Raw genomic sequence first — 13605 nt, 5'->3', positions numbered from 1 at the left:
GTCCGGTTCATTCCCGGCCGGCCATTAGGAAAAAAAAATAAAAATAAAATGTTTGTAAAAAAGTTTCAAATTTGTAGATTTTTTCGCAAAGCAAGGCCCTGCTTCATCATACAAGGCCGTCGCACAAAAGTAATGAAAAAAGCAGATCTACAAGCACACAACGCCGTTGCGTTGTGTGCTTGTAGATTGGCTGTTTTCACTAGTTTAAATAATTTTTTAAATGATAAATACAAAACAAACGGTTTTGGACATACAAGGTTTCCACCCGACAACGACAAAATATAACTCATGTAATTGGCCCACTGGCTTGTCACTTGTCATGATCTGAAATGGCAAAATCTTTGAGTAGCAGCAGCGCTATAGAGAGAGATCTCTCTCTATAGCGCACAATGAGGGCCTCTCCAACTCTTTTTCCCGGGCTGAATCAGGGGCCCAGCGCGTCCCTGATTACTAGACTCAGGGACAAGAAGCTTTAAGTGCCAAGCAGAAACACACACAGCATGGTTCTGTCTCTGTCAGTCACCAGCGTTCACTGTAGAAGGAATGCTGCCGTCCAACATTACCCAAGGGTTGGTTGGTTTTGGCAAACAGGTTTTTTGGCAACAACTTATTCTGCCTTCCACTTAAACTCTGGCATGTTGTTGTTGGTCATGTCATGAGGCTGTTACAGGCCATGTTGTGTTTTTAAATAGCTGATCTACAAGCTCACCATGAGCTTAACGGTCAGATTTATTTACCCCACCTCCAGAAGAATATAAAATGAAATAAAAGTCGGCCAACAAAGCAAGCCTATGATTGGCCACAGTGTTCGTAGCATGTACACTTGACACTATCAACTTTATAGAGCACTGTTTCCCAAACAGTGGGTCAGGACCATTTGTGGGTCACAGCCACAGACCGATATCTATGGGTCACGACATTTTCTTACTGTAGCCCAGGGGTCAGCAACCTTTTTGAAATGAAGTGCCATGTTTATATTTTCTAGATAGCCAGCGTGCCATCATGTCAACAAACGTTAATGACACACCTTCAAACATTCGGGCATATTTGGATTGGCAGGATATTGTCATAACGATCATTAGACTTATCTCCCTTTAGTGAATCTAGAATTATGTGCAGGATGTAAATATGCTGTAAATGAGGTGACTTCATTAAATTGACCATGTTTAAAAAAAGATTTGATTTAAAAATAAATCTCACTCTTCTGCCAGTGTGCCAGTGATCACCCTCCTGTGTGCCAATGTTGGCACCGTGCCTATGGTTGCCTACCCCTGCTGTAGCCTATATTCCAAAAGAGTTTTTTAAATCTATCTAATCTAAGAAATTCCATGAATATAAAAAATATTAATTGACAAGTAGTGAATATAGACGATTTACAAGCTCATTACACATTGTGTCAAATTGAGGGCAAACGTCTAATATTTCTTTCGGGTCTTGACTGAAAAGTGTGGGCACCACTGTTCTAGAGGATAGGATGACATCTACTTTCTGCACTGTCATCATGTCTGCTGTTTAGCTTCAGGTCTAATGGGACGCCAGAGGCTCCAGGTTGAGACATTAAGAGACATCCATTGTTTGGGATTGGATAGTTTTGACTTGAGTTGGACCAGTCAGTCCTGAAGAGCAATGTTGTTGTTTTCATTTACTGCATCATGCATGCCATGCCTGACCTCAAGCCTCAAATAACTGGAACGCGCCCGACTCGCGTTAGATTTTAACCACTTTAACCATTGTTTTATGCAGATATACTGCAAGCTTGTAGATCAGCTATTTTTTTTAAATCATGACAATGTGTGCAAGTCTTTGAATATCTTTGACCCGACTTCTAAATCCACCTTCTACAGGTATTTGGCCACAGGTATTTGGCCATAAATTGTAAAATTGTAATTGTAAATTGTCAGTAGTGTATCAAACAAATGTCTCTAACAGCATTGGCTAGATTAAAGTGCAAGAATAATAATAATCATATTTGATCTGGGGGACCACCCTGACAAGCACTTTGAGTTGCATAGGAGGAGTCATTACATTTTGTCTGGCTCAGTTCCACAGATACATATTGTGAAAAGAGCAGATCTACAATTTCACTGCGCCTCACAACCGGGGCGTCGTGAGCTTGTCGATCAGCCAATTTCAAAAGAATCCTTATCCACGGCTTTCCAACGCCCCATAGTGCATTGCGCAGACGTTGCACCGAGCTTCCGGCGCCGCAGCCGAGTGTGATTTACAAGCTCACAACGGGTTGCATCTGCGACGCGACGTGAGCTTGTATGTCTGCTGTTAACCGGAAGTGTCGTCCAAATAATCTCCAGTAAACTCTCGCGGAAACAGGTGGATATATTATTAGACAATTTTGCCAATGTTTCACCATTTTTTTTTGTATATTTTATGGATTACTTGTGATGCAGAACTGGTCCCTTTTTTTTAGGTATGAAAAAGGTCTTAAAAGTCCTTCAATTGATCCTTCAGTGTCTTCCTGTGGACCCCTCCCCCCAAAATCATCTGGGGACCCCCTGGAGGGTCTCGACCCGACCCCAGGAAGGTGTACAGTAGCTGACGGTTCTGGGCATTTGCGTTTCTTTCACCATAGTAACTGCATCCATGGTCTGGAGAGGGCACTTTTTTACAGACGGGTAAAAAGGGCAGGGGCTCGAGCCCCCCTCAGACGTCTATGTATGCGCGTGCCTGCCGGCGAGGTCCTGGCCGTCGTGGAACGACACGCTGTGGACGATGCGAGACGTGCGGTCCCTGAGCCGCTGCAGCTTGGGCCTCATCATGTCGCTGAGGGACGACTTCCGGCGGACGGGTTTGCTGCGTCGCTGTGCGTCCGCCGCGCCGTGCTCGACGCCGCTGTCGCCGTGGAGATGGTGGTGGTGGGGGTTAGGGTGGGGGTGGTGGGGGTGCAGGAGTCTCAGGGGGTTCAGGTGCGGGTGGAGAACGTTGGAGAACCTCCGGCGGGCCCCGGAGGTCCCGCTGTAGACCGCGTTCTCCTGGTCAGAGTCCCAGCCGGCGGCGGCACCGTGCGACGCTCCGGCCATTTCTGGCGTGTCGACCGCGGCGTTGGCGTCGTCGCTGAGATACTGGCATGCCTTCTTACCGCTGCAAGGCAAAGCAAAGCAAAGGTCATTTTAGTTGTATATTGCAACAAGGAGATTCAATGATCCAAAGCTTTAAAGGAGCTATAGTCAACTTTTTCTTGAAAAACGGATGCTAAAATAAAAATAAAAAATGTTTCGAAAAAATATTTTATAAAACAATAAGCTTCATATATGTGTTTCTATTCAAAAATGACCACAAAAAGTGTAAAATAATGATAAAATAATCATTTTGGCCATTGTTAGACCGACACTTTGTTTACATTCTAGTCTATAGACTAGGATGTAAACAAAGTGTCGGCCCTACAATGAAAAAGTTGACTATAGCTTCTTTAAATTATAATAAATAGACCAAAGGTAGTATTTTGAAATCAATTATTCGACACGCGCGCACACACACGCACACGCACGCACACACACACACACACACACACACACACACACACACACACACACACACACACACACACACACACACACACACACAAACACACACACAGGGAGCCAGTGTAAGGATTTCCACTTGTGCCTTCTTGGGTTTCATTCCTTTTAGTTGACTGTGTATCTGAACTGTCCTGCGCTGTGCTTTTCCTACGCAAACTTCTAATATGATTCAATCATTTAATCAGTCTAATGTTAGACCCTGCTGACCTGTAGACCAGTGGTTCTCAACCTTTACAGCCCACGACCCCCAAAATAATCATATTTTAACTGGGGACCCCCCCCCCCCCCAAATAATCATATAACTGGGGACCCCCCACCCTGACGAGCACTAAGAGTTGAGGCGTTACATTTTGTAAACCACGGTTCTATTGTGAAAATAGCAGATCTACATGATCACAACGCCTCGCATTGCGAGGCGTTGTGAGCATGCATGTAGATCTGCTATTTTCACAATTTCTGCTTCTATTCACGTTATTCCTGGCCCCGCCCCCGGCTTCCTGTTCATATCCTGAAAGAGGCGGAGGCTGAAAAAGCTGGCCTGAAAAACATCATTTGGTTTCCTGTTGTCCTTGCATTAAAGTGTCAGTAGTTGGCGTTCTGGGCTCTGAATGTACCTGGGTTGCCATGTCTGCTTATAATAAGCAATTTGTGTCTCTAAAAAAATAGTTGCTTATTGGGCTTACTTTCTAATATTTTTTAAACCAGTGGTTCCCAAATCTTTTCATATCAAGGACCCCAGATTACATATTTGTCCACAGTCGCAGACCCCCATCTGAAAATATGTGGTGCCAGGGACCTCCACACAGATTTATGTTGTTAAAATCTTTCAGAAAAATATTTAAAAAAATGTTTTCCCTCAATATTTTTAAAATAGCAAATATACAAGCTCACAATGTGTCGCAATGTGACACATTGTGAGCTTGCTGATCTGCTATTTTCAAATGTGAATGTAAAGTGGTATAGCCTACTGTAGTTGCTTCTGTTGGGCTTATTTCTTTGGCAAACCTGGCAACAGACAATTCCATGTCACTTCCTTACTTGGGAGGAAGTGAAAAGATGTTTATGAAGCAGCACACAAAGAAAAATGCTCCAGCGCCCTCTGTAAAAGGAAAATGGCAGCCTCCATAGAATGGCCAGGAATATGGTGAATATATTTGACAATTTGGCCAATGTATAATTTGTCCTTTTAGAGGTATTAAAAATCCTTAAATTGTCACTGTTGAGTTGTAAAATTGTTTACTGTTGAGTGCAGAAAACAGTGTTGCACATTAAGTTAATGATCCGGGGACCCCCCAAAACTATTTGGGGACCCCCCTGGGGGTCCCGACCCACAGGTTGAGAACCACTGCTATAGACAGTGGAAGTATGAGGTTTGAGGTCAAGTATGCTCTTCAGGACTGACTGGTCCAACTCAAGTCAAAACTATCCAATCCCAAACAATGGATGTCTCTTAATGTCTCAGCCTGGGAGCCTCTGGCGTCCCATTAGACCTGAAGCTAAACAGCAGACATGATGACAGAGCAGAAAGTAGATGCCATCCTATCCTCTAGAACAGTGGTGCCCACACTTTTCAGTCGAGACCCGAAAGAGAGATTATGACGTTTGCCCAGGACCCGAACTAGTGAACATAGCAGACTAAGGCCATGGCTACACAGAGCTGGATTTTTCATATATCCCGGTTTTTCAGATATCCACATAGAAAAATATCTAGGTCCACACGACAAAGATATCTTAGGTCTAACAAGCACACACACAGTAAAGTCTTCAGAGATATCCGGGTATCATGACTACACGGATCCAGTGAAGCGGATATTTTTCAGTGTCTCCACTTATTTATCCGGATTGAAAAATATCCAGATTCACTGCCAAAATATCCAGCTTCGTGTGGCTACAAGCCCCAACAGCACCAAAAAATGCCTAGATTCACAAATATCCAGCTCCGTGTAGCCTTGGCCTTAGGCTACAAGCACACAATAGTCTGTATGTTGATTGTCTTAGGCCAAGGCTACACGGAGCTGGATATTTCAGCTGCGAAGATGGATATTTTTTAAACCGGATAAATAAGTGAAGACATTGAAAAATATCCGATTCACTGGATCCGTGTAGACATGGAACCCGGATATCTCTGAAGACTTTACTGTGTGCGTGCTTGTTAGACCTAGATATCTTTGTCGTGTGGACCTAGATATTTTTCTATGTGGATATCTGAAAAACCAGGATATATGAAATATCCAGCTCCGTGTGGACCTAGATATTTTTCTATGTGGATATCTGAAAAAACAGGATGTATGAAAAATCCAGCTCCGTGTAGCCATGGCCTTAGTTGTCTCAGCAACAGTGTTTACGCTGGTGTAGGAGTCTAGCCTGTTACTCCCCAACGCCTGGTCGCAGAGGGACGCGAGACCCCTCTACGGATGCGTCTCGGCGAGATGCAGGCGTCGCGGTAGTCCGCGGCCCCGCTCCGGTGATCTACGGCGACCCCGGGTGAAAAACGGCCGAAAAAAGCAATACAGCTACTGACCAGTAGTTGAGCAACTTCCAGAGTATAGCTTTAAGGCATAAGAACTGGTACTTAAGACGATCAAAATAGAGCCCAATGTGTCGCTTTGTGTCGCGTTCCGAGCTTGTAAATCGTCTATCTTCACTGCATTCAATCATCCAACCAATCTAATGTTAGAGCGTGCTGACCTGTAGTCCCTGACCTGGGGGTCAGCGTGGTAGGTGTCCGCCAGCAGCTTGACCACGTGGGCGTGTCCGTGCATGGCGGCCAGGTGCAGCGGCGTGTAGCCGCCCGCGCCAGAGCGCACGTCCAGGTCCACGGGCACGCCGTGGCGCCGAGAGAAGTTCACCAGGAGCGCCAGCAGCTCCGCCTTGCCCTGCTTGGCGGCCCAGTGGAGGCATGTGAAGCCTGTCACAAAGTCCTTCTTCAGAACCTGCATGGGGGGTGGGTGGACACATCTTTAAAGGGATATTTCACTTTTTTTGTGTTGACTCATACTACCTTCCTAATACGTGAGCTGGCCGTGTTTTTTCTATTACGTTTTTCATGCATTTTTAATATTTCTTTTGGGAAAATGGAAAGAATTTAATACAATATAAAAATATTAACCTGATGAGCAAGAGTTGAGGCATCACATTTTGTATAACACGGTTCTATTGTGAAAATAGCCGTTTTGTTTTTTTTTAGCCGAATTTCTGCCTCTAATATTTGACAATTTGGCCAATGTTTAATTTGTCATTTTAGAGGTTTTAAAAAGTCCTTAAGTTGTCACTTTAGAAATGTGCAGATACCCTCTATACACTTAAACTTTATGATGGTTTGTTTACTGTTGATAGAGAAAACAACATTGCACATTAAGTTAATCATCTGGGGACCCCCTACCCACAACATTTGGGGACCCGCCTGGGGGTCCCGACCCATAGGATGAGAACCCCTGCTGTAAAGTGAGAATGTAATGGGTACCAGTCCAGGCTCGTCAGCCAGTAGGAGCTGCAGTCCGGCCCACTCCCCGTCGGATGCGCTCATCATCCAGGCGTGCTCCAGAGGGTCCAGGGTGATGGCTGCCACCGACACGCGGTCCGAGTCCGCAGTGGACGACGCCAGGGAGACGGAGTCCCCGTCACTACGACACCAGTCCTTGCACCTGGATGGACACACAGTGATGGACACCAGTAAGACTCCCTGATCGGGAGATAAGCGACCGTCACGTCGCATACACAAACTTTAGAGCAGGGGTTTTCAAAGTGGGTGACGGACGGGGCACCCTGGGGTGCCGTGATGGCAGTCCAGGGGTGCCGCGAGATCATTTGATAAGATTTGGAATTTAAAAGACACTTACACTTACACTTAAAAGAATATTTAGTATCATTTTAAACTTGAAGTATAAAGTTATTTTCATGGCTATTATCTCAATGTCTTCCTCACAACATAATCGCTATTTATGCTAAAAATATAAGGTGCTGGGAGTGAAAATTATGAATATCGTCTGAGTACCGCTTTGCGTGATTTTAGGGCAAAATCTGTAGGAGCAGTGTCCAAAAATGTGTTTTGCAAGAATCAGCCTCATGGTGGCGCTAGAAGAGGGCCATGTGAGAAATGAGGGCTGGAGGTTGTGGTTTGGCAGCCAAGGAGATTGTGTTCAAAGTTTGTCATGGGTAGGGGAAACGGTGGCGGAGATATGAGTAGGTGAAAAGTGTCATGTGGGGATCCCACCTTTATCAAATCTCAGTCACAATAAGTCATTGATAGCCACTGTCCCTGCTTCTTACCTGGTCAGGTGAACAGAGTTTCTCAGAGCCATGCTGCGGCGCACCTGTGGTGAGCTGTTGATCATGAGCTCTATGAAGTTCTGCCGGCTTCCCCGGGGCGTGGCAGCGTCCTCGCTGCCCGACAGGCTGCCCCCGCCGCCGCCGCCGGGGGGCTCGTCGCCGTCGCCGTCCGACGGCGGGTGAGCGGACCTCAGGCTGCACTGGGACCCTGTGGAGCTCCTCCTCCGCCGGAGACGTGAGGAGGAGGAGGAGGAGCACCCTGGTACATCGTACAGGGAGGAAGACTCACCCTCAATCTGCCACAGTGGGGGGAAGAAATGTAGTCTGTTAGATTTCTGCTTAAAGGACTGATTTGATTGAAGACTTTATTAGAAGTTTGCATAGGAAAAGGTACAGTTTCATGACCGTACAGTTCACCGGTACAAGGTCTACTAAAAGGAGATCCTAGAAAAGACTAAGCTTATTTCCATAGGAAACCATTTAAGTATCTCATATAACATTGAATGACAGACAAATAGAACACAGTACTATGCAGTAGATATAGTAAAATAAAAAGTAAATAAAAATCAAATAAACAGTGCAAAAGATATATACAGTAGGTAAATACAGAGAAGGGTCAGCGGAGGCTGGGCTAGGTTTGTTATTACCAGTTGCGAATGGCTGCCGCCTGTAAGTGGTTTTTCAGGGCGATTTTAAAGGATGCTAGGGAACCACTCTCCTTTAAGGCCTTCGGTAGGGCGTTCCACATTTTGGTTGTATAGCAGAAGAACGAGTTTGACCCTTTGTTTGAGTTGACTTTGACAACTTGACAACTTTGTTTTTTTGCTACAAGGGTTCATATTTTAGATTGTAATTAGAGAAAAGAAAAGACGAGTGTTAAAATGTTTTCATTTACTGCTTTCTATTGTTTCAGCAATTTTAGTATTTTGATTTCAGTGGGTGGGGGCATGCATACAAGGGGCTAAATATGTCTCTTTTTAGACACAATAAGCTGACAATTTCTTTGTTACTATTTACACCAGCCCCCATAAGTCACATCTGAAGATTCTGCCCATGAAGGTTTGCGGGGCATCTTGGGAATGGGCTTTTTGTGTCTAATCCTGTCTGATTGTCCAATCAGAAAAGGGACAGAACTCGATGGACTTTTGGGGTTAGAGAAAAGTTAACAGAATTTGTTTTTAACTCTCTATAGGCGAAATAAAAGTTTACAGAAACCTTTTGTACAAGAACAACAGTGTGGTGGCCTATAGCACGGTCACACCGCACTTTAAGTCTATCTGAGGCGGGTTCTGTCAATGCATTTCAATGAGAATGTTGCTTTTATTTTGCAGAAATGGCAGCAAATCGCTCCATTCCCATTGAACTGCATTGGCAGAACCCGTCCTCATGTAGGATAAAAGTGCAGTGTGACCGTTCCCTTACAACAGTGTTTCTCAACCTTTATTCTGCATGGACACACTTTTCATGTCCCAAGAATCCATGGCCACACCAACATAATACAGGGGTGTAAATATCTTCACTGTCGGGATGAAACCTTGTATCTCCAAGTTTCAAATGTGTATGTTTCTTCGCAAAGTAAAGCCCTGCTTCATCATACAAGGCTGTCGCACAACAGTAGTGAAAACAGCAGATCTACAAGCACACAACGCCTCGCGGTGCGAGGCGTTGTGTGCTTGTAGATCGGCTGTTTTCACTAGTTTAAATCATTTTTAAAATTATAAATACAATACTGGCTTTCAAGCAGTTTCAAGGGGCACACTAGCTTGACCCTTCTCAGGGGCACACCAAAGGTCCCCAGGCACAGTGGTTGAGAAACACTGCCTTACAAGTAAAAGTCCAGAATTCAAGATGCACTTGAGTAAAAAGTACAAATGCTGGTATTAAGGGGTTCAGCCCCAACATGACCTTTTCTTCTATTGATCCCTCACCATGGAGATGTTTTAGTTTTCCTGAGCCAACAATTTGATGACAATATATAGGGCCTACTGTGAGTCTCCCCCGCTTATCAAATTATTGTCTTAGGAATGTGACGAAAACAAAACAAAAAATCTCCATGGATTCAATGCTTCATATGGGTTGAGTAATGGGGGGGGGGGGGGGGGGGGGGGTGAACTACCCCTTTAAACCAGTGGTTCTCAACCTGTGGGTCGGGACCACCAGGGGGGTCCCCACATTCTTTTGGGGGGTCCCCAGATGATTAACTTAATGTGCAACATTGTTTTCTCACTCAACAGTAAACAAACCAACATAAAGTGTACGTGTATAGAGGGTTTATGCACATTTCTAAAGTGACAATTTAAGGACTTTTTAATACCTCTAAAATGACAAATTAAACATTGGCCAAATTGTCAAATATTAGAGGCAGAAATTGTGAAAATAGCAGATCTACATGCTCACAACGCCTCATAGGTTGAGAAGTGAGAACCACTGGTTTAAACTACCAAAAGTGGAAGAAGTTTTCAAATGTAGGCTGCCTATTGTGTACAACAATAGCAGATAAGCTCACAGTGCCCAAAGCAATGCATTGTGAGCTTGTAGATAGATTGGCCGTTATGCATGGTGTCTTTTGTATCAATGTGTTGTTATTGTTTCTGTTTTAACTTAAAAACTTAAAGTAAACTTTTATGTATTACAGGTATATTATAAATCAGACAAAAGGAGAAGGCATTATAAGCCTATACACCTTGTTGATGTTCTTTAAAAAACAGAGAAAGGAAAAAAGGAGACAGAAAATGCACTTGTAGCCTTTACTTTAGTTTAGTTCAGTTTACACAACTATTCTGTCCAGGTCTTTGGGGTTAGGAGTAGGACCTATAGTTTAGTGCAGTCATAAGTTCATAACCATAATAAGCCTACCTGTCCTGGCGGGGTGGTGCCACTCTGCCCCCCCTCCTCCTCCCCCTGCTGCCCACAGTGCAGTCCGGGCAGCTCGAACATGGAGCCGTCCGCCTCGGCGGGGAGAGGCGAGGCTTCGATGATGGCAATCTGCGGAATGTCCCTCTGGTTCCTCTGAGCACCGCGGAGCTCCGACTCCTCAGCGCTGCCGCTGCCGCTGCTGCTGCTCCTCTCAGCGGCTCTGAACCCCACCACGTTCCCCATGCCGTCGGAGGAAGATGGTCCGCGACCCCCCTCCTCCTCCTCCTCCTCAACTAAAGTCACCAGTACAGGCGCGTCTTGCTGGTGACAGTTTACTTTCTCCGGCTCGCTCCTATTGTCAACCAAAATGGTTCCACCACCGCGAGGGTAAATCAGTGTGTCTCCTCTCGCCTCCCTGTCATTTCCGTAACCTGAGCCTGCAGGTGAGAGTTGTGCTGCTGCAGCTTGTTGGAGGCGCGCCTCGCCGCTTGTGGCGCTTTGCTCCCCGGCGCGCCCCGTGCGCCCCGTGCGCTCCGTGCGCCCTGTGCGCCCTGTGCGCTCCGGGGTGGCCGTGGCGCACAGCTCATGCTCCGGTGTCCCCACCATGATCACCGCGCTGTCCACCTATGAATAGAGGAAAATCTCTGTTTGAATTTAATAATGAAAAATGTCAATACTGCAATGTAGATTATGATAGGCCTAGGAGGAGGCTACTCCGTTACAAGTGAAAGTCCGGTAGCCTATTATTATAGGCCTATTAAAATGTAGGCTACTTGCAGTAAAACTACAAACGTATTGGCATCAGTTTAACGGACCGAAAGCAAACGTAGCCTATACTCGAAGATCCCATTTCCCTCAGAATAGGCTACAACAGATGGACTATAAATATCACCTGTTTCCACGAAATGCCCGAAATAGATGCAGTGGTTACTGTGTGTGTTTTATTGTATTCTATTATAATAGGCTAATCTAAATCTGTAAGGTAAACTAGGCAAACTAAAGCTGTCAAATACAAATACTATAGGCTACTTGCCTGATGCGTCCTCCGGGTCAGTTGGTCCCTCCTGTCCCGGTACTGTCACGGTGACAGTAGGCCTACAGTGTCACCCTCCTCTTGTCCGCCGCAGTGTCCTCAGCACCTGACCCGTTTGTCCCGACTCCCGATGATGTTTTGCTAATGGCGTGTTTTTATCGGTAGGTCTAGCCTACTGCTGCTTCCTCAGCCAGACGCATTTGATTTGACCCGTCGGTTTTGACCAACGTGACGTTGTCCATGCACGCAGCCCTTTTTAAAAGGTCTCCCAGGCGGTGGCGCTCTTCTCCGGGTCACCCTGGGGGAGGGGGAACACTAAAGTGATCCACCATAGATCCCTGTCTGTCTCTGCGCCCTGCCGCCCCGCCCCCGGCCCGTTAGAACTCTGTGGCATTGCAACACGTTCTCACCCCCAGCACCAGTTGGGCATCACCACCACTCACCACCCCAGGAAATGACATATGATTATTATAGCCTGATATGAGATGATGAAGATCATAAGTTTCCCCCTCACTCCAAGACATCATATAATCGTTGACGTTGGGGATTATGACAGTTCAATAATCCTCGTTCCCCTTGCGTCACAGTCACTGACTGTTGCCAGACTTTATTTGCGAGAGAGATTTAAGCAACCTGATCTGTGAAAATAAGCCCAAAAGTCTACTAGGTCTATTAGGACAGGCTACACGAGCACTTTAAACATTTAAAACATGTAATGTATGTATTGAGTGGAAAAGAAAAATGTGGTAAAATGTGTTTTATTTTAACAACAACTCAAATCCCTTGCACATATTATTATTTCAGATGTTTGGTGTGGCTGCACGTTAATTTGGAGGGTTTCCTTGCATGAACATGTTTGAGAACCACTTGTTTAATCAATTACAAACAAGCCCAAATAAGCAACTACACTTTAGAAACAATACGATACGATACGATACGATACGAATGGAGTCTCTTCATATAGCCTAGTTTTAAATAAAAACAGAATTAGCTATCAGACAGGAGGCTTAGGATCCCTATAAATGAAAACTACTACTAGCCTACTAATACTACTACTAATAATAATAATATAATATGCCCAGGGTTGGGCAACATTGATGACAGAGGGGGCCACAGTATTTCCACACTCACTCCAGGGGGCCACGTTGCATGCTGTTGCTGTCGGCAGAAACCTCTCATCTTGAAACCTCCTATCTCCATATTTGAACGTAACTTATTTCGTAAATTGATGTCCCACTCCATTCCATCATTCTATTGTCACTTGAATTTTTATTTATTTATTTATGTTTGCAAAATAGAGCGTCACAGCGGAAGTGGATTCCTGGGGTCACTTAATATTCCCCATTCATTTCCAACATAGACAAAAATATATAACAATATATTTATAACAATTATGTTAAGCCTCGAACCAAGCCATCCAGGATGGAGGTGAATCATGATCATATAACCTTTGATCCTATGTGAAAACATATTTTAATATTACATTATTTGATATACTACATTTAATAACTAGTCCTACCCTTTGTTTAGTGATTTTCAAAATGTTCTTTTCATAGAAGAAAAGGTTATATGGTCATGATTCACCTCCATCCTGGATGGCTTGGTTCGAGGCTTAACATAATTGTTATAAATATTTTTGTAAAAGTCTATGGCGAAAATGAATGGGGAATATTAAGTGACACCAGGAATCCACTTCCGCTGCGATGCTCTATACTTTTGGTAATATGAGTGCATTTTGACACCAATAATTTGGTACTTAATTAACTGAAGTCAATTTTGAATTCCGGCCTTTCACTCGTAACAGAGTATTCTATATTCCAGTATTGATACTTTTACTTAGTAAAATAGGTATATAAATAATTATTTAAAAAAAAGAACAACAAAAAAATGTAACATGAAGCATCATGTCCT

The sequence above is a fragment of the Nannobrachium achirus genome, assembly GCF_963921795.1.
Source record: "Nannobrachium achirus genome assembly, chromosome: 24".
NCBI classification, from domain to species: Eukaryota; Metazoa; Chordata; class Actinopteri; order Myctophiformes; family Myctophidae; genus Nannobrachium; species Nannobrachium achirus.
This window is presented reverse-complemented; position numbering follows the sequence as displayed.